General features: G+C 36.4%; 1 long non-coding RNA gene across 1 annotated transcript in view; it reads right to left on the reverse strand.

Moving 5' to 3' along the window:
* LOC128080289 (uncharacterized) overlaps nt 1-2333 on the reverse strand; it is a 63094-nt gene extending 60761 nt beyond the window's left edge. Inside the window, exon 1 of the long non-coding RNA XR_008206580.1 lies at nt 2299-2333. This is a non-coding gene — a long non-coding RNA (uncharacterized LOC128080289). The remainder of the gene's footprint in view (nt 1-2298) is intronic.
* Nucleotides 2334-20654: the final 18321 nt, after the last annotated feature.

The raw sequence follows: 20654 nt of genomic DNA on the forward strand, positions 1-20654 counted from the left end.
TGCAAACCATTTTTGTTATTGGACCCCAAATCATATCTTCCTAAAAATAAAGCTAGATACAGATGATGTTCTCAACAAAATATCCTTTGAATAGATCAAGCAGTAGCAAGAGACATGCATGCATGGGTAGGGCGATTAAAGATGACAGCGTGGAGTGAAATTGCCAAATCTTCTCATTTAACCACAATAGGATTAAGTGTAAGGCTTGCTCATACAATAATAAGCATTTACAGTGAGACAGGGGAAAAAAAAAAAAAAAGAAAAAAAAAAGAAAAAAAACCAGCCACAATACTCCGCAGCATCCAAATGCAGAGAAACAAAAACAAATAGCTAGACTTTTTCTGGTAAAATTTGGTGGGGCTTTTGTTGAGCATCAAAATACTGAATACAGTGAACTTAATTCTTAATGCTTCCATAACATACATATAAGCAGGAAAAGAAATATTTTTTTGTTTTGTCTACAAACCAGCCCATGTAGAAAAGATTAAAATTGCAGAAAATGACTTCACAGCTAACAGGCTGTTCTTATTTCCCACCTTGTAAATGAACATCTTTAGCAGTGGAAAGTACAACCAGTACTTGCACCCCATATTAACTAAACGCTGCACTGAAATGAGAGACAATGTATCCTATTTCAATAGTGAATGCCCCAATGCCCAAAGACAGGCACCCTTTTCTTTCATGTTTAATATGTCTTGATGTCAGCTTTTTTTTTTTCCCCTGCATTTTCCACAAGCTGGACAGTTAAGTAGTTAGGATTACTTAAGACAGCCATTCAGTATCTATGCAGTCAGAGTACTCCGAGGTAAAGGACTCAATTTCAAAATCCTCCAGGCAGAACAGAACACTAAACTACCGAATCTGTGAATTTACTATATTTTTAAATGATCTGATTCAGAGTTCAAAACAGAGAATTTATTTTCTGTTTTTTTTTCCAAATCTTAATCGCTACAGTTCCTCGCAGCTTTGTGTTTTGACACTTGGACAGAACCTCCAAGAGCTGCCCAATGGGTAAGGAAGAATGATTCTCTCTCTTACAACTACTGTGTGAGGCAGGGGCATGTGTAACTGTGTAGCTTTTTAAAGAGTAACTCTGAAGCGGAGACTGAACAGTTTTCCCTGATATAATTTTACCTATTGAGTTACACCTCAGGCACTGCCTTTAGCTATCTTAAAAACTGCTGCTGATCAGCTAGGATATCTCAACAATTTAAAAAAGTGAGGCAGTTTCCTTGTGCATTTATGCAAATTTAAGGATAAAATACTACCTCATAAGGATAACTCATTTTGACAATTTGTGCTAGATGAAGTTTACACTTTCATCTCCATGTTCAAGTATTGAGGCTTTTTTAAATGTATATATTCTAAAGGAACAACTGAAGAAGCATTCCACATTTACACTGAAGACATTGACCACAACTGTGCTCACCCTGGCTTTTTGTTTTAAGCCTTTTTATTCAGAATTACCAAACCACTGACTCTGGCTGCTTTAATAGGTAATTCTTCACTCTTTTCAGTTGTGGTCCGAGATGCCTTCAACTCAAAGCATGTCTTCTGGCAGACTTCAAACATCTTCACCAGACTTCCTCCAGATACACACTGATAACTTCCTCAGAGAGGGCCACTGCTTTCTCTTTTAAAACGTTCATTGTGAACATTTTATCTAGCCATAAGAACTGTGTTTTTGGTATCAGATAGTTTACTTCCTGTTATTTTCTGTATAGTTCTGCAAGGTCTTAAGAGGTTATCTGTCCTTTGTCCTAGTTTAAAGAATATATTTTTGTAAGCAAGCACACTTGGCTACTTGGCTAGAGGTGTAAAGCTGAAGTCATTTTAGCCTTTTTAAGAACATGGGATATATATGATTTTTTAATTCCTACTCATTACATATTAAATATGAATTCTTAACAGAGTAATGCCAGCTTCTCAAAGTAATGACTAAATTTGTATTGGCAGAAAGTTTACTTTCCATAAAACAATGTTTCACAAAGTTACACTATTTTCAGCCCAAATCATTCCTTTGGTTTTTATAAGAGAAAACTAAGCGTGAAGAATAGTTCTTAATTACACCATTCAGCAGTGATTTCTGATTGGTTTTTAATGATATTTTTGATTAAGATTTCTATTTCCTGAAACATTTTTGTAATTGCAGTTATTTTTTATTTCTCAATTATAAGGTAGCACATGAATTTACCTCAACTTGACAATATTTAATTATAAGATGCAGTCAATATGGTATAATTAAGTCAGAACTAGAAAACTATCTTTAGTTTTAACAGTTGGAAAATGTTTTTATACCTTTTTCCTAATCTTTTCTTCCTTGTTTTGTTTCTTTTCTTTTTACTGAGGGTGGTGAGGTGCTGGAACAGGTTGCCCAGAGACTGTGGATGCCCCATCCCATCCCTCTCCCTTTTCCTTTCTTCCTGCAACACTGTCAGCAAGATAGAACTCCTACAGATGGGAAGAAGTAACAAATCATGCCTTACTCTGCATGACAAGAAGGATCATCATTAGTAACAGCAGAATCTGCTCTGGTAGTTCTTTTTCCTATATCCTTCTTGCACTTCTGCTGTGATTCTGGTTAAAAGGTAATACTTTTATGAAAGCACAGATTTCAGTGATGCCTGTCAAGTTTCCTGGACTTCTTTTCCTTGCACAGTAAATAATGCATCAGTGTTCTGACTCATGAATGCTCAGAATGTCAGTTTCCAAGAAAAGTAGACGTTATCATTCACTTTTACATTTTAAAGTGAAATCATCCTCTTGGATAATACGTTTTAGGAAACCTCTCATTTGTCATGCTAGAAGTTACTGTTTTGTGTTGCATCTGAATATTTATTGCCACATTTCAAAACCCACCAGTATTTTTGCAGGCCCACTCATTCATGACATCATACTTTTCCATAGACACTTTTGAGAGCAAGTTATTCTTCACCTAATAAAAGCATACAACTTGGTAGGCTGTTCTTGTGGGACCTGTTCTCCTTACAATATGTTTTCATTTGATCCATGACCCAGCACTACTCTATAGACAGCTGTTAGCACCTGTGCCAACATCCTCTCTGCACAGCAGTGCCCTTCTCATGGGACCAAAGGGCAAGTGCCCTTTTTAACAAAGCAGTCTATGAGGAACCTGTCACTGGAAACAGCAACAACCACAAAACATCGAATATCTTCTCTATTCTCAAGGAAGCATAACTACAATCAGTATCCACACGCTACATGGTCAAGTTCACATCTCCAGAGTGTTTTCAATCATGTATTTGCTGCTTCTGAAAAGACATGCTGAAGTCCGTTGAGCCACATTGCTGAAATGAGCTGATGAAATCATGAGCAGCAACAGTGAATGCTGTGTTCAGATTACTAGCAGACACAGAGCTTGCCTATTCTCCTGAAGTAACCCTCTGGGGCATATTTGTTCTATGATTTTTTTCAATGTGTTTTATCATGTTGGATGTCCCCACCCTTTTGGGACCATAGCCAAAACCATCAACATCTACATAGTTGGAAAATGGCCAGCATACCATTCAATAGTATTGGTGTGAAAAGCTGAGAGAGTCTAGCAATTAAGAGGAGGTGGTTTCTACCAAGTAATATGTCACTTAGTCCTCTAGTAGGGAACTCCTTTAGCTAAGGGCTATGGAAAAAAATTATCTTGCAAGAACTGAAAGTAGACCACTGTTACAGAATGAATTTGTAACCTCTGGGAAATGGCCAGCCATGGGACTGACAAGAAGTGATCTGAACATACTCAAAATGATGAGCTGTGTCTCAAGGTCAAAGTTTGGCTTAGGCTATCTCATACTCACCAATTCCTGGGATTTATGTTGCAAAACTTACAGATCAGTGGAACAGCTTCCTCTTCTTTCATAAGAGGACATCTTTCTGTTTCTCCTGAATTAATGCTCAGAGGAATGCCATCTGTGAACAGCCTGTACTGCTGTTCCTAGAACCATAAACACAGCTTGTGGATTTGGAAACTGTGAGGCTGCCAGATCAAGCAGCAATATTCCATTATCAGAGGTAGTTTTCTCCCTCCAGTGGGACAATAAAAATTAACAATACCCAATACGTTTTTCATCATTCAAAATTATAATTATTTATGCAACCAGCCTGCTTTTGTGCTGCTTCTATTTATGCTCCTCTGGGCAGTCTCTTCCCTTCCCAACTACAGACAGGTCCAGCTTCAAATTTTCAGTTACAGCGAGGATCAGACTGCAAGCGTAATCAGAATTTGCTACAGTGAAACAAAAGCATCCTCTGTGTAAACTCACAGAGTCAACAAACACATGAACTAGTGTGTAACAAAAGTAGAACTCCAAACTGAGCTGAAACAGTAAAGCCACAGCAGTATAAGATAAACATAGTAGTGATGAATCTATTCAGTAAACCAAAGTGAATAACAGGCTCAGATATGCTAGAGGCAACTTTTTTTTTTATTTAATTTTTCATCTACCAAATACAAAGGTGATACTTTCTTGGAGTCATCCTGATTTAATAATTCATTTCATACTCTGTAGCTGTAAACATCCTGGTATGACAGACAAAATATTTAAATTATTGCTTGATTTATCACCTTATTTTTTTCCGTGACTAGGATGCCTCTGGCATGAGTCGCTCTAAGGTGAGAGAGCATTAGGCATAATCTAAAATCACTTCACAAGTGATTGATAATTAATCATTTATGTGATCTCAGGCATTTTACAGTACCACAAACTCATTAACTCCTTGTCTCCACCTATGCGTATGTATGACACACACAGGGAAATATATGGTCTGTCACTTCAGCATAGTCCTCAGATCCCGTGACTGCTAAGACTCTCAGCAGAATATAACAATCTCTATGGCACAGAGAAACTCATCTACTAACAGTAAATCTCCACTTGTTGCATTTGCACAGGGTTGTGTCAAGAGTACATAATTCAATAGTGTTATTCACTGCTGTTCCAGAAAATCTGGGTTTCTTGTACACGCCATGTCATATCTGTCAGGGGGTGTCTGAGATTCCTTTAAGCAATTAAAATAACCTTGAATGTCTGTGTTTAAGTAATAGGAAACTTCTCATTGTAGTCTCTAAAATGAAGTAAATCACATGTTATGGAGTAGAGAGTGGGTCAAAGATTTTATTCATTGTTTGACCTGTGAGCATTAACTACTTTTCTGCTTAATTCTTAGGGAACAGAATGTCTGACCAGAATAGTCACTGTTCAAAAGTCAGGATACTCACCTTCTATTTTAGCATGTATAGAAAAATCTGTGAGTAACTTGTCATCTACAGACTGAAGGAAAACACATAGTAATGAGGGAGTAAAACCATTTTTATTGATTACTGCTAATTTTCCAGTGTCTGTACTAAGGAATTTATAAATACAAAATCAGAATTCTTAACATTTCAATATGAAGTTGACATTTCCTTCAACCTATTTGAATAGCCCAGTTTCTTGAACATCTGGACATAAGGCATGAGTATATTTTTCTTTGCAAATTTGGAAGAAACAGAAATTTGCAACTTCCCTATCGCCAAACACTCTATCTACTCTGCCTTCATGATTTACTAGATGATGGTTACCACATATTGCATATTTCCTCTCCTGATTTTCAGTCTCTTTCTTCCTGTTTTTTTTTGTTTGTTTGTTTGCTTGTTTGTTTTTTTTTTTTGTGCTACATTGGGTCTTACTCTACATGACTTTTATAATTACAGCATTGAAAATTCAGCTGGATTATGTAATAAAAAATGCTATCCAATTCCAGGCGAGCAATCAGAGAGAACAGAATATTCAAAATGAGATTGTAATCGGGTGATTTATTTATTTACCTCATTTTTTCCTCATATAAATGATGTTTTGAAATGCTAATCCCAGCAACGTGTTGTCACGATAACTGACATTGCCTGCTCATATAACTTCTAGGTCAATCAACCAGTAAGAAGGCTGAAAAATTCAATAGATTCACACAGATCTTTCTTCTACGTTTGCTCTTATATCTATCCCTCTTTATATTCTTCCTAAAAATTATTTTTGCATGAAATCATTCACCCTTAGTTACCACAGGACTGATTATTTAATTGCAGTTGGCAGTTTCAGGATTTTGTTTCCCATAAGGTGGGAAAAAAAAAAAAGCCTTTGCAAAGAATTATTGTTTTAGCATTTAAATGAATCATGTTAGTGTATATTTTAACTTAGATTATTTTTTGTAAATAGCACAAAATTGACAACTTTTGCACTACACAAATTGTTTATGTAACCTAAAATACACATGGATTTATCAGGAGTTACTAATTAAAGTGCTCAAGTTTCAAACCAAAAGCAGTCCCCCATGCCAGAACAGTATCAACAGAGCCTGACAACCTCACAATTATGATACTTTCAAGAAAGACATAGATTTCTGTTTATTCATAGTGTGAAAAATCTTGACAATCTTGATACCATATTCTACAGAAGTGCTCTAATTGATATTTTGCAAAAAGAGAGCACAATTAATCACTCATACATTTAAAACCCAAAGAAAATGGCCAAAACACCCATATTTTATCTGAAGCAAGCATGAAGTGGGACAGGTGGTACAGAGACATCTGTTTTGAAACTACTGATCAGATTTAAGTTTCAAACATCCACCAATATTCTTAACAAGATGACAGCCACTGAGGAGAAGCTCTGCTGCCACTAAGATTATCTGTGACAGTGTTAGCATTTGTTTTGAGAAACACGGTCTTGTATTTAGATAATTAAAACCCATCTGCAACTCTGTTTTTGATTTTATAATATATATATATTCTTAAGGATCTTGGCCTGAAACCCCTTGAGCCTCAATTTGAACTAAAGTAATTCTAGAACTACAATGAACTGGAGAATCGTACCACAGGAAAGATGCTACTAATTTTCACCAGCTTGTATCTGCAGTGAGGCCTGCCAAGAGTTACTAGAGCTAATAGTACTATATCAGCTCCCATTAGGACTGGTATAATAGCTGAAAGATGTTGAATAAGAGGCTAGTGTAGACACAGATCTGATTTTTTTGGCTTGTAATCTGTTCTCAGTTACAGCGATTTAAGAAAACTATACAATGAGTTTGTGTAATAAAGATGTTAAGCAAAGAGGTTTTACATTCACTGGTGTTTTTTCCAACTTTGCTAATTTCTCCAGCTCTTTCTCCCTTTCTAATTTGCCACTGCTTTAGCTCTGATTAGTCACACACTTAAGTGATTCAAAATAAAATATGTATGTCATTTAGTCATTCAATATTTTATTTGTGTTTGTACCTAGATTCCTAGTTTATTATTTTGAATTCATACATGTCACTCTCTAAATTTCTGGAACACTTCTCTGGCTGTTGAGAGATTTTGCCTTGAACTTTCTGTGCTCCAGATGTGGTTAATAACATTGAGCTAAAGCCCAGAAAAAAAAAAAGAAAAAAAAAGGCCAAAACAGATCTGGAAAAAGAACCTACAGTGCTGCCAAGATCCATCCTCACTTTTCATGTGTACTCTGAAAACTTTAAGCAAACAAATGCTCCATCCACAGGCCCAAAGCTGCAAAGAATAACTTCAGAAAAAAACTGCCAAAAGAAACCTTAGGGCTTTAGCCTAGAAGCACAGTTTGTACTTACGGGTTGCCTTTAATCCAACACATAAAGATCTGACTTGCACACTATACCCAGAAAACTTTTACATAATTAACTTCAAGATGCATATTTCAACGCTACAGATGCTAGATTTTAAATAATAAAAAGGAATAATCAGGCATACTTGTAAAGGCAGAAAGTCCAAAATAAATATATGTGTATTTAGGAATGAACTACACTACGTTGTACTATCAGTCTTTGTGAGAAATCTCATTCTTTTATCAGAGTCAAGAAGGTTGGTAGACTTCACAGACATTGAGAAAGTTTTTAGCATAATTTAATATCTTCTAACTTTATAATTTGCAAAAATAACATGTTTAAGAAAGTCTGTTTTAACACATCTATTTTTTTCCTTTTGCCTTCCACCAAATATTGGCCACTTGTTTTCTTTAAAACATGCAAGTTCTGTTCTTTGGGATGTGGGGTCACTATCGAGTATATTCTCAACACTTAGAAGTTTAAGAGGAACAGCCTGTATTAAATTAATTTAGAGTCATACAGAAGTCAGACAAGAACTTAATGCCTGACCTTCATCTCTGGAATTCCAGGGGAAGGAACCTTCTACACTATAAAAGTGCCAAATATATTGCATATCAGACTTGCTCATTCAAACAAAAGGTGTTTGGGATTGTTTTTGTTTTTGTTTTTGTTTTTTGAAGTATTGAATCAGATAACTTCATTAAAAGGCCACTTTGAGACACATATGCTTTTCTTGGCACTGAAATATATAAGCCCCACCTAACGTCAACCAAGCCAGAAAGAAAATCCTAAACTTGTTCTGTAAATATTGTTTAAATATTGTTGCCATTTTTCCAGGTTGCACCAGTTCAGGGAGTTTTAATGGTCTAACTTACTTTTCAAATAGAAATTAGTGACAGAAAGTACAAGACCATTATTCAGGCTATGTGTATATAGAGCAAACACATGAATGTATTTTGATTATTGAATGTATATTGATACATAGAGGGACAGAATAGTATATACCTAAACTGAGATAAAAACTTCAAACCAGCTTCAAGAATTAACTGTATTATCTTCTGAATCCACTTGCGACAGTGAGCTTCACAGTCTAACTGCATTATGCATGCTGTAGTAATCTGCCACCATTAAAATGTCTGTGCTTTAGATATACAAATATTCCCTTCCAGTTGAACTATGATACACAGAAGCAGAGCTGGAGCCAAATGGAAACACCCAAAGCACAGGACTCAGGCCTATGCAGAGTAAGTGTAACACCTATGTTTACTCACAGGCTCTAAGCAACTCACCAGAAAAGTTCCATCTTTAGGTCTCCCATGCTCAGAGATATGATTTTGTGGGGGTTTGAGAGAGTTAGGATAGTATGGTTAGGTAGCAGATGGACTTGATAATTATTAAGGTCTTTTCCAACCTGAACAATTCTATGATTCTTTCCAAGAACTGGATTAAAAAAAAAAAAAAAAAAAAAAAAAAACCCTAGATGCCTCACTTAAGTGATCTGAATCTAACAGTCAGGACAAGGTGCCTCATATCTTGCACTGCATCACTTACTTGGGAGTGGTTGAAGAACCATTCCATATTTTGGTCATTAAATGTAGATTCATACACATGATACATACATATACATAGCAATGCCATCTGGCATCATGAGCCTGAGAAAAAGTTCTGTTGATATGGACTTCTTTGATTTCAGTGCTAAATTATGGGTATCTTCAGATCACCAAAACATTTTAATTAAACTATGTTGAAGACTTCTGCTGCAATACTGTAGATTACCTTACAGATTTTGCTGTCTCAGCTGCTAAGTAATGGATTATGTAGTCCTCTGCACCTAGACTGCGATTCTCAAACCAGCCCAAAATCTCCCTCAAAAAATGGTGGGATGATGTTTTATTACATCCTTGTGTATCTAATGAAAGTTTGAGCAACACATACTTCTATATCTTGTGGGAACTTCATGATTTAAAGCAAAAAGTAATATATTAGATTACACTAGAAACTACGTAGGTGTCACTCATGGGAATGCAATCATGTAATATTATGAGACACAAGAGTTTACTTTTCTCCAGGTAGGCAATCCATCTAAACACATGTCTAATAAGTCTCAAAAAAAAAAAAAAAAAAAAAAAACAACCCATGACTAGCATGGCATAGAATTTACACTTCTATGGAAGATTACCATATTTCACTGTTGTTTTTTTACTGGAAAGGAATTCACAATCAAAAGCTCACAATGATTCTTGGTATGTAGATTCTGGGGAAAAAGAATAAAACTGATGGGAAATTGAAATATATAAAGAAATATTATATATAATATAAACTATATTACGGTATAACAACCCTGCCCACCAGAAAGGCGTTGAAACTAAGTGGCCCTAAATGTCCCTTCTGGTCCAGATCATTCTATGGTAACACAACTGGTAGAATATAAGAGCTTAAATAAATGACAACAAAAATTCAGAACTGAACATTCATTTTGCCAAAAAAAATCTTGTGGTTATTAAAGAAATAACAGTCTTATTCTAGAGATTTTTTTAAAAGCTTGTCAAAATACGTGTGTTGCCATAAGAGATTTGGGATTTCCTAATAAAGAAACATTGGATATCCTTGTTTACGCAGAATAGCCAGAGAGATCATGTGGTGCAGGGAGCAGGAAGAAATGGAATGATCTGTTTTGATCCCTTCACACTTACAAAATTGCACATCACTGAAAAACATGGTTTTAGATACATCACAAATTATTCAGAGTACTTCTCTACATCCCTTTTCACGCTCTTTGAATTTTAACTTTGTAGCTCTCAGGAATTTCTTTTTGCTTACCATTTGAGAAGACTAGTAACTGATCGTTTATGTACCATATATTCTGCTGTTATTCAGAAATAATTAAAATAGAAATATTTCTCTTACTGATAAAGTGTTCAACGAATTTGGAATTTTTTTTTTAATATTATACTGGCATAGTATTAATTGCCACTCAAGAAGTGCAGTTCAGATATATGCAAGTCAAAGAATCACAAAATCATTAAGGTTGATGCTGTGGTTTAAGCTGGTTCAGCACAATACATTCATTAGCTCACTTCCCCCATTCCCAGTGGGATGAGGGAGAGAATCAGAAAAAGACACCACAAAGTAGAACCAAAACCTCACCATTCTTTCTGAGAAGAATTTTTTTTCCAGTATGCAACCTGAACCTCCTGTGCTGCAACTAGAGGGCATTCCCTCTTGTATAATCTGTTATCTGGGAAAAGAGGCCGACCACCACCCTGCCACAACTTCCTCTCTGGCAGTTGTAGGGGGCATTAAAGTCACTCCTGAGCCTCCTCTTCTCCAGAAGAAACAATTCCACTCCCCTCAGCCACTTCTCAGACTTGTGCTCCAGACCCCTCATCAACTTTGTTGCTCTTTTCCAGACCAGATCCAGTGTCTTTCTTGTACATAAGGGCCCAAAACTGAACACAGGATTGGACACTGTACTTGAGGTGTGCAGATCCATAAGACTATGTCTGGAACTAGAAGTTTCACTTATATAGATGCAATAAAGCTATCAACAACAGTGGATTATGAAATACATGAGGGGAATAAGGTAGTGATTTACCTGTCTCAATATGAGATTGTTCAGCTCATACAGTGGACATTTCTAAATTTAAGGCAATAAGTTGAAAACAATGAAAGGGAGGCATCTGTTAAATCTTCACTTTTATTTATTTTGTGTCTGATCTACTGAAATTGCAGTGTTGTCCTGTACAAGAAAGCCAAAACCACTGTTTGAGTCCTTGAGAACCTTAAATTAGGTGGATAAACACCCCTCAAATGGGAAAAGTGTTGATTTGCACCTTACCCTCCCTCCTGTTAAAGGAAAAAGAGGCAGGAAACAGACTAAGCAAATATTGTACCATGGAATTATTTTGACAAGTAGGAGTTGCACAACAGGCAAATCACTGTCACAGTATTCTGTACAGAGCCCAGTTCAGTCTGTGCATACCTCTCCTACACCACAGCACATAGAATTAGTTAGGGGACTGGTAGGCTATGCACAGATGTTTTTATGCACGTACTAGAGAAGGATTAACACAGTCAGTGAGACAGTTTTCCTGGTAAAAACAAAAAACATCAAACAAGTGCAGTAGCTGAACACGTGTTTGAAAGCTGCTGAAGTCCTTTGGCAGCCAGAACTCTGCATAACATGGCCAAAGTACACAAGGAACATGCAGCCGAGTGAGTCCATGTTTCAGTCTGTGAAAGGTCACAATGTTTCGTTCAAATAGGAATCACTAGCAATGTTCTTACCTATTCTCATGTACTCATCTTCTCCAAGGCACCCACTGCTTCATGATCTCAGTGGTGACGTACTCCTTCCTTAATTCCACCAGCAACTGCATTTCAAAGGAAGATGAATTTCATTCAAACATCTCTATGTACCTTAGTTCCATCTTTAACTTACCCCTTCCTAAATTCTGGGAGGGAAAATGTATGAAATAATTCTTTAGTCCTCAGCATTCTAATGTATGCTTAAATATGCAGTTTTAACACTAACCATCATCTTCAGAATGCTAAATTAAAGAAAAGGCTTAGGTAATTGAATAATATTACATCACATTTATCTCCAAAAGAGATTTTACTGGTTTGTTCATTCTCATCCAGATTTCTCAAAACTGCAGCGATACAATAACTAGAATGAAGAATTGGAAAGACAGCAACAACAAAAGCAACATCCAAAAAAATACATCAACATTGTATCAGAAACTGAAGTTTGTTTTTTTTCTTTCCAGATTTAATAAGCACCAGATTCTTTTTTCAAGTTAACTGCTATAAAATGAAACTTGGAAAAATATTCTCTGTAAGATGTTATTTATAGTCACTGTAATTTTGTACAGCAGCTTAAGCATAAAATGATATAGCTATTATTGGGGAATCAGAGTGGAATGGGCAGAAGAGTAAAGCCTATACTCCACAGAAAGATTTAGAGCCATGTGGTCTTTTAATCTGCCTTCTGGTCCCCTTTTTATTGAAGCTCTATGGCAGACCAGAGCTAACTCAGATGCCTGACTACTCTTCAATAGACTTAAATATTCTTAATTTTTGCCTAACTTGTATTTACCTGCACATTACCACTTCGAAGGAAAAATCTGATCTGAAAATTTCTTACTTGTGACATAATAGAATTATAAAGAGCTTTAAATGGATTAATTCTAAGAGAGATAAGTATTGGACCTACTTAAATTGCTTCATATAAAAAAAAAAAAATCCATACATTGTAAGTTTACCATCTCCACAAAGCTATTTGACAGAATTTGAGTTTTATAACAAAAAATATGATTTCTCCAGTAGGAATCCATAGCTCTCTTCATAGAAATAGCATATGCTGCACTCCAGACAGATTTGCATCAAGTATTTCCCATTATAGCTTTGAGTATGGACAGAAGACTGAATGTGTATTCTATGAAGGATAGAGGTTCTTGTATCAGCACATCATACTTCTTTTCCCAAGCTGCATAGGTCACAAGCTCCTCCAATGTCAAGATTCACCCAACAACTTCAGCTAAAAAGCCTATAATAAACTTATGTAGAATTAATAGCTACAGTTTATTCTGTGGTTGTAAACACTTCAAATAATAAGAAATGATAGTCATTGACTACTGGTGATTGAAATAGTTCAAAACAAACAGGTTAATTAGAGTAAAGAGGATGTTTTCTCTGAAATTTTAAGTGTTAACCATAATCTTCTCTTTGATATAGAACTGCTATATTACACTTACTAAAAAAAAATCTTTCAATAACTTTTTATTTTATAAATATCAGTAACATATTTTATAAATATGTACATTTAAAATTACTATGTCTGAAACAAACTTGCCCATATTAATGAAAAACAAGGCTAATATCTGTACTTGTATTTTCTTCAGAAAAAAAAGTTTGGTAAATTCATACACTTATTTCTTTATCACTCAGTTATTAAGCATAAAAATTAGATTTTCAACTTATTTATTGATTTCATCTTAACACTTTGGGCCAGGAATTGGCAGCAATATACGAAGCACCATTTCTTAGATTTTAGAATATACATATAAAGCTGCAGAAAAGTATTCCAAAACCTGCTTAAGAATTATTTCTTGTGAATATTCAGCTGTCTGGTATTATCACATACCTTACAAATCAACAGTATTTATTATTAATATATGCCTTTTAAAAATGAATTATTTGTGCAATCATTTACCTTCTGAATATTTTTTTTTTTTTTTTTTTACCAATCTACAATTTTTCATTTTATTTTTTATGGTGGAATTATCTGTAAGTCTATCAGCAGCAGTTTCTTCCATGCTCAGATGCTCTAAACTCTTAGAAACCAACAAAATAATAATTTAAGATCAAGTTAATGTAACTTTTTTTTTTTTTTAATGTTAGACTGCCTTACACTTTGGGTATCAGAATATCTGGTCATTTTCTTCCATATTTGTCCCTTCCAAACAGAGTTAAATTAAATAAATTTAAATTAAAAAAAGTGTTATCCAGAGTCATCACCTCCAAACATTTGTGGTTTATAACCTATATAATGTTGCTTCAGTCCTGTTCTTCTTCCATAAACTGAAGTAACAAAACATTCTGCCATTACCAGAGAGAAAAAAAAAAAAAAAGAAAATGACTAATAAGGGAACTTACTTCCCACTTTCATTTTGTGCTGTGCTAAAGTATTGCTCTTGGCTCTCCTGTGGAGCAACAACATAAGCCTGTAATGCAGAACACCCCCTTCACACACTCTGTGATAACAGGAAGACCACAGCAAGTGCCAGCTCCAATAAGCACATCTCCTTTTATTTCTTCCTTTTTAATATCTTGTGTTTAAGATTCAGCTCACTTTCCATATTATTTCTGTACAGCTCTGACTAGATAGTTCAGCTGACTGGACAGGAACCATTTACTTTACATCATAGGTACACAGACTTCCAGGCTTTTGCCCACAGAACTGTTGTGAAAGTTCTCTAACTTCCATAAAACTTAAAACTAACAATCACTTCACACAACAAAATTTAGTTTTGTTGCTTTGCAATCACCTCAAAAACATCTGCATATGATGCTGAAATATAATGGAAAGCACAGCAACAGCAGCACAGCAGCAAGATCCTCAGCTACAGAAAATGAAGATCTGCTCAAATACAACAGCTACAGGCACAGAGATAAAGGAAAAAACACTACTTACTTAGAAGGCCTCAAGCACGCAGGAATCTCCAGCAAAATACTCCTACTTGCACTTCCAGCCCTTAAATGAGATCTGGGGAGGGGTAGATCCTGGCTCCCTCCCTTCCAGTCACTCAGGTACATTGCATGCACCTGAGCTCCCCTGCCTTCCCACCAGCTGCTCAATCACTGCTTCAGGCCATGACTCACCATTTCTGCTACGCATACCTTTTCCTAAAACAAACATGCCAAAAAATTATGTACCTGGAGAGTGATTGGATATAGAGAAAAATAGGACGGAGCAACAACATTAGCATGGAAAAAATTATATCTGTCTGACCTTACAAAAAAAAAAGAATAACGAGAATTCATTAGATTCATGGCTCCTTGCTAATTCATTATTTTTGAAAGTTGGAGTGATTGTTTTCTGGGAATTTCGCTTTTTTTTTTTTTTTTTTTTTTTTTTTTTTTTTTTTTTTTTTTGTGAGGTTCTTACTTATTTGAAGTTAAAACATAATAAAAAAGTGACTCTCCTTAACTGCATGTTTGTCAAAGAAAACATGTTAGTATTTATCCAATAAATATTAACAAGAATCTACATTTCAACCACTAATTAAGGGAATGTGCTTTATCTAATAATTACAATCCTTTAAGGAGACAGACTATACTGGGCTACGCTAGAATTGTACAGTTCTAAGAAACACAAGCTCCCTTATTGGATGGCTGGTCTGATTTTAATCGATCACATTAACTTCTTAAGAAATCTTGCACTTTAGGCATGCAACCATTTCCTTCCAAATATTTAGATATTTGCATTGCTTAATGAGCTGGTAATCAAATGAATAGGCTAGACAGTCCTTTGCACAGTGTGTTGCCAAAGCTGCAAGAGGCATGGGAGGGGTTCACATATTTTTGTTTTGTTTTTATTGCCAGCTGCCATGCTGCTGCAGTGTTTAAAGACACTGCCAAATACAGGGTTTTAAAGGTCCTCCTATAATTATATCAGATAGAGAGAGGGCAGGGCATACTTTAGCATTCAATTTTGCCTCAGTCATTTAGAACCTGGCTACTGCCTCAAGAAGCTTTTGGCCTGGCCGAGCTGCCTGCAGGCAAAGCCTGTGCGGCATTGGCAACGCGCGCTCAAACTCACATTCATACTCCTCTGGGAGCCTATGCCATTCCAAAATGTACTCTCACTACGTTTAAAATACTAACTGTGAGAGTGCTGAGTGTAAAACTGGGCTGCTGGGATTGCAAAGAAGAGCATGCTGGACTGGAGTGCTTGAAAGTCTCCCACCATGATGGGATCCCTACATTCCCCTGTCCATAACTTACTAAGCAGTTATCTCCCTCCTCACCAAATAGTTTCAACTGAATAGTTTTCTTTACCATGGAACTTTTCTTTCAGCTATAATAGGTGTTTCCACCTACTTCTTGTTGTTCCAGCTATGTGACAGAAGGCTCTCTCTTATTATTTCTTCTTCTATCGTGTCAGTTCAAGGCAATCTAAAAACCAGTCACTACTTCCTTTTCCTCTTATTTTCTGTAACATCTTCCTCATGTGGTCTGGCAAATCTTTTCACACAAACTGCATACTTTTAGGTTTTCTTACAAATCAGGAAATTACACTGTACAAGATTTCATTCCCTTTTTGAATGTACCCAATGACTTCTCTTTTCCACTTCATAAAGCAAATGAACTAAGTCTTTAATTTCTGACCCTCTTTCTGCTGAGAAACCAGCCCTTCTTATTCTCATATTCTGATAAAGCATTGACTTTCATTTCTATTCTGTTAATCCTGCTTTCAATTGCTATTTATCATATTTCCATAAAATATGTTATGCTTACTCCCACAGTCTGCCTGCAGTACTTGAGCAGCAGTTTTAATGTTTTCCTCCAAATCTTACTGTAAAGGTTTTGACATCTTCAACAGCTTGTACAGTATGACCTTTGGTAGCAGATTTTTCACAGCTAGTTTCTTGTACTCATCTTTGATGTAATGTCTGTTCTCTTCTTGTCCCCGAATATAAGAAAATTTTGTGCCTGTACTGCTGTTGTCCTGGATGAACAAAATATTCCAGCCTCTGAGTCATCATGGGCTGATATGGTTTTGTGCTGTAAGTATGCCTTTTGGCAAATATCTGAGCCTGTTTTTAAGTCAGTTTCTTGTCCTGTAAGTGAGTTGGACACCTCCGGCAATCAGTGTATCTGTCTTGAATTATTCTGTATATTGCTAGTTATAATATTTGAAATAAAGCATAGCTGCATAGCCTCATATTGTTATGCAGCAATTGCCACTTTTCAAACTTAGAGTGTAACAGAGTGATCATATAGAACTGGCATCAGGAAAACAACTAGGACATGAAAAACTGTTACACTTTCTGAACAAGGCTCCTTGTTGAAGAATATTTGGTAAAACCACACTAAGTATGTGACTTGAAATTTGTCTTTCAATGAACCCATACATTATTAGACTTGTGGGACATTTCTCTAGCTCTGTTTTCCACTTTTTCTTCTCAGTAGAATGTGAGGAAATGGGCATACTCAAGTGTTAATGCAGTGCAAATTTCCTTGAATGCCCTCTTACATTAATTGCTTCATAGTTCATTCTGTAATGTAATATCACTTATCTAGTTATCATAGCAACTTGAATAGCACCTTGCAGAGTATAGAGATGGTCACAGAAATGAGACGTTAGTCACTTTGGGTTTAGGGTTTGGAGGGAGAAAAAAAAAAACAACACACACAACCATTTAGAGTGACAGAATGACAAGTCAAAGACAGATCGTACCTCCGTCTCCTTAAAAAAATGAATTAAAATCAATGGAATCTCTTCAAAAGGAAAGCAAAACTAATGAAAACTTGCTAACCATAATTTATATTAAGAAACAATAAAGTGAAATCCCACTCTGCACATAAGTAACATATCAGTATTATATGTATTTGACATTGCATTTAGTGAAATATGTGGGAGATTTTAATCTGAACAGCTTCAATATCTAAGGCATTTCTTAATGTTTTTGATACTTCTTAAATTGGAACAGAAAGTGCAGAGTATTAATATGGAATTACTTGTCATTCAAAGCACCCAAACCAAACATTCCTGAAAATATTCAATATCTTTTCATGCTTGTGATTTCGGACAATAGCTGTTTGTGACATTTATGAGTCCAGTTGGCGTATTGTATGACAAAGCTCTCTGGCAAGTGTTAATGTACATTCCAGAGAGAGGAACTGGGGGGGGAGGAGAACACACACATGTAAAGACAGCATGATTTATTTGACTTTACCATTAAATAATGCATCAAGAGTTTCAACTCTCTAATGTTTTCTTAAATTAGCAGATCGGTTTCCATCATATATTTCAAAGATACCAATCGTATGTGCTTAGTCTCTGCAATCCACCTTCTTGGGATATTTGGGTCTTCTTGGGATATTTCTTGGGACTTCTCGGGAATACAGCATTCATTGTAGTCTTTTGAAGCAGCTCTTCCAAGTTATTCTGTGAAGTTTGATATGGGTTTTTCTCATGGACAGATTATGTGAAAATAAGGACCACTAAAACATGGAAGTTCTTATGCTTCTTTATTCTTTCATGAACATTGAAGACAAGGTTCAAAGTCTGCCAAATGGATCATGTAGAAAATATCTTCCCACCAAAATTTCATCGATAATATGTGAAGAGATGCTAACTCTGGATTTCTAACAATGCGATTGTCTATAAAAATCTTTTTCTATGGGAAACATTTAATTTTTATGCAGTTGATCATATTACAGACCTGTGTTAGTAAAGGGCTATGTCACGATGAAGTTTTTCAGAGTCAGTGTGCAATGAGTTAGTAGCAAATCCAGTCTGAAGAAGCAGAGTGTACACATCCCTCACAGCCACATCATTTCTACTGGGCCTACGAGTAAATCAGCATGTCATCTCTCAGGTATTTCCCCCTGTATTTGGATGAATTGACACTCTGCTAGCTAAGAATGTGTCTCTAATTTGAAATGTATTTTGCCAAGTTTATGAGTATTGATGTGGAACACTTTTTCTGTCTTCTTATGTGAGAATGATAATGGACCCTTTCCATTCTTTCATTCGGTGAACAAAAACATATTTAGAAACCCTGAGTTAGTTTATTGTAATATTTCTAAACAATTTCAACCTCTCATGCCCAGGATTATATCCAACCAATCCACCTGCTGGAGCACTGACTTGCAAGATTTGTTTGACACAGTGCATGCACTCAAATCTTAAAGCACTCCAGCACCGCTGAAGAGTTCATCTTGCTCTCAACATTCATGCAGAAGTTATCAACAGTTTAGAAAATAGCTGCCAAAGGTCATTCTGACTTCAACAGTTTGAAAACTCATGGTTTGTTGGTTGTTTTTTGGTTGTTTTTTTGTTTGTTTGTTTTGTTTTTTATTTTGCTTTCCATTGATCTTTTCCTTTGCGTAGCACTTCAAAACGATATTGGTACATTATGAAAATCAAGACCATGGCAGATGGCCTAAGGTTTAGGATAGGGGGAAGCTGTCAGGGTTGTCTTCAGGGTGATAGACTCCAACTACAATGCTATTAAGTCCATATGTGGTAACACTGTTCTCCCGATGTGCTTTGACCAGGCACTGTCCTCGCCTCTGAGCAAATTAGGGAATCTGGCTCAGCTGGTTGGGAAAGGCCTTGTGAGGCAGGGCAGTTTAGGTGGCACAATGTAATCTGGCATCCTCCCAGAAATACAAGTGTCACAGTCAAGAAAATCACTAATCCCAGAGGCCAGCTCTGACTGCTTTTGTGAAGCACCGTGAATCATGATCTTTAGGAAAATTAAATGGCTGCTGTCCAATTTAGCAGCTGGATTACATTAGTTCACATTCTTAAGGACAAAGGTTATAATAACAAGTCCTTGTGTTACTCAATTTACTCAATTAAGTAACATTGTTACCTTAATGGTTCTGTAACAGTTTGCTGGTGTTAGGAGTAATATAATTTGTTTCTTCTATGTAAAAAAAATGAAAGAAGGGCATCCATTATGAAGGCTGCGTAGTAGAAAATGGGGAGGAGAAACAAAATAGATATACTGTCACTGGGAGGTAAGGGCAGACTGTGCAGAGGGTAATGGGAGAGATGCAGTCTGAGTCAGAGTACTTAAGGGCCTTGAAAACACAAGTGAAAAGTTCAAACTTGGTACACCATGCAAAAGAAAACAGACCCCGAAAGAAAAGCTAGTCTTAATACGCACACATGCATACTCAACATATGTATGTTTATGGAGCTGAAGCTTAAGAATGATGAATTTTTCCCATCCACCCAACACTGCATCGTATTGTGCTTTCTGTTGGATAATGTTCATGAACTTCCAGTAAAATACCAAGGAGCAAGAAACTTGATTTCAGCTATTAGATTGCTAAGGTTTTTCTTGTTCATAATGTACATTGGTATATGTTACTTGGCGTTGATAGATTTGTTTTTAATCAGATACAACTTGTATTATAGCAGGATCTGGTTTCCTAGCTGTACAAGAAATTAAATAATTTTTAAAGCACAAGCTGCAGGTCTGACCATGTCTAGAAAGCTGTTATCTCCATACGTTCCCAGCGTTTAGTCACTATGTTTTCCTTCGAGTCTCCCTGCTGGCTGAGGGGAGAGCACCGATGGGCCGACCAGCGGGGTGAGAAGAGGCTCTGTTTGTTTTCTCCGAGAGAGAGTTTGTTTTCCCTCGCCGCTCACGCAGCTCGGGCCAAGCAAAGCACTCACGGCCCGGAGGCGTAAGCAGTCCTCCGCAAAGCCCGAACTGCGCCGCGTCGCTCCCCGCGCTCCCGAGGCGGCTGCCGAGACCCTCCGGGGGAGCCGCTCTGCTCGCCGGCTCTCGAACCCGGGGTTCACGCAA

Source organism: Tympanuchus pallidicinctus, unplaced genomic scaffold (genome assembly GCF_026119805.1).
Source record: "Tympanuchus pallidicinctus isolate F22 unplaced genomic scaffold, pur_lepc_1.0 scaffold2, whole genome shotgun sequence".
Taxonomy (NCBI): Eukaryota; Metazoa; Chordata; class Aves; order Galliformes; family Phasianidae; genus Tympanuchus; species Tympanuchus pallidicinctus.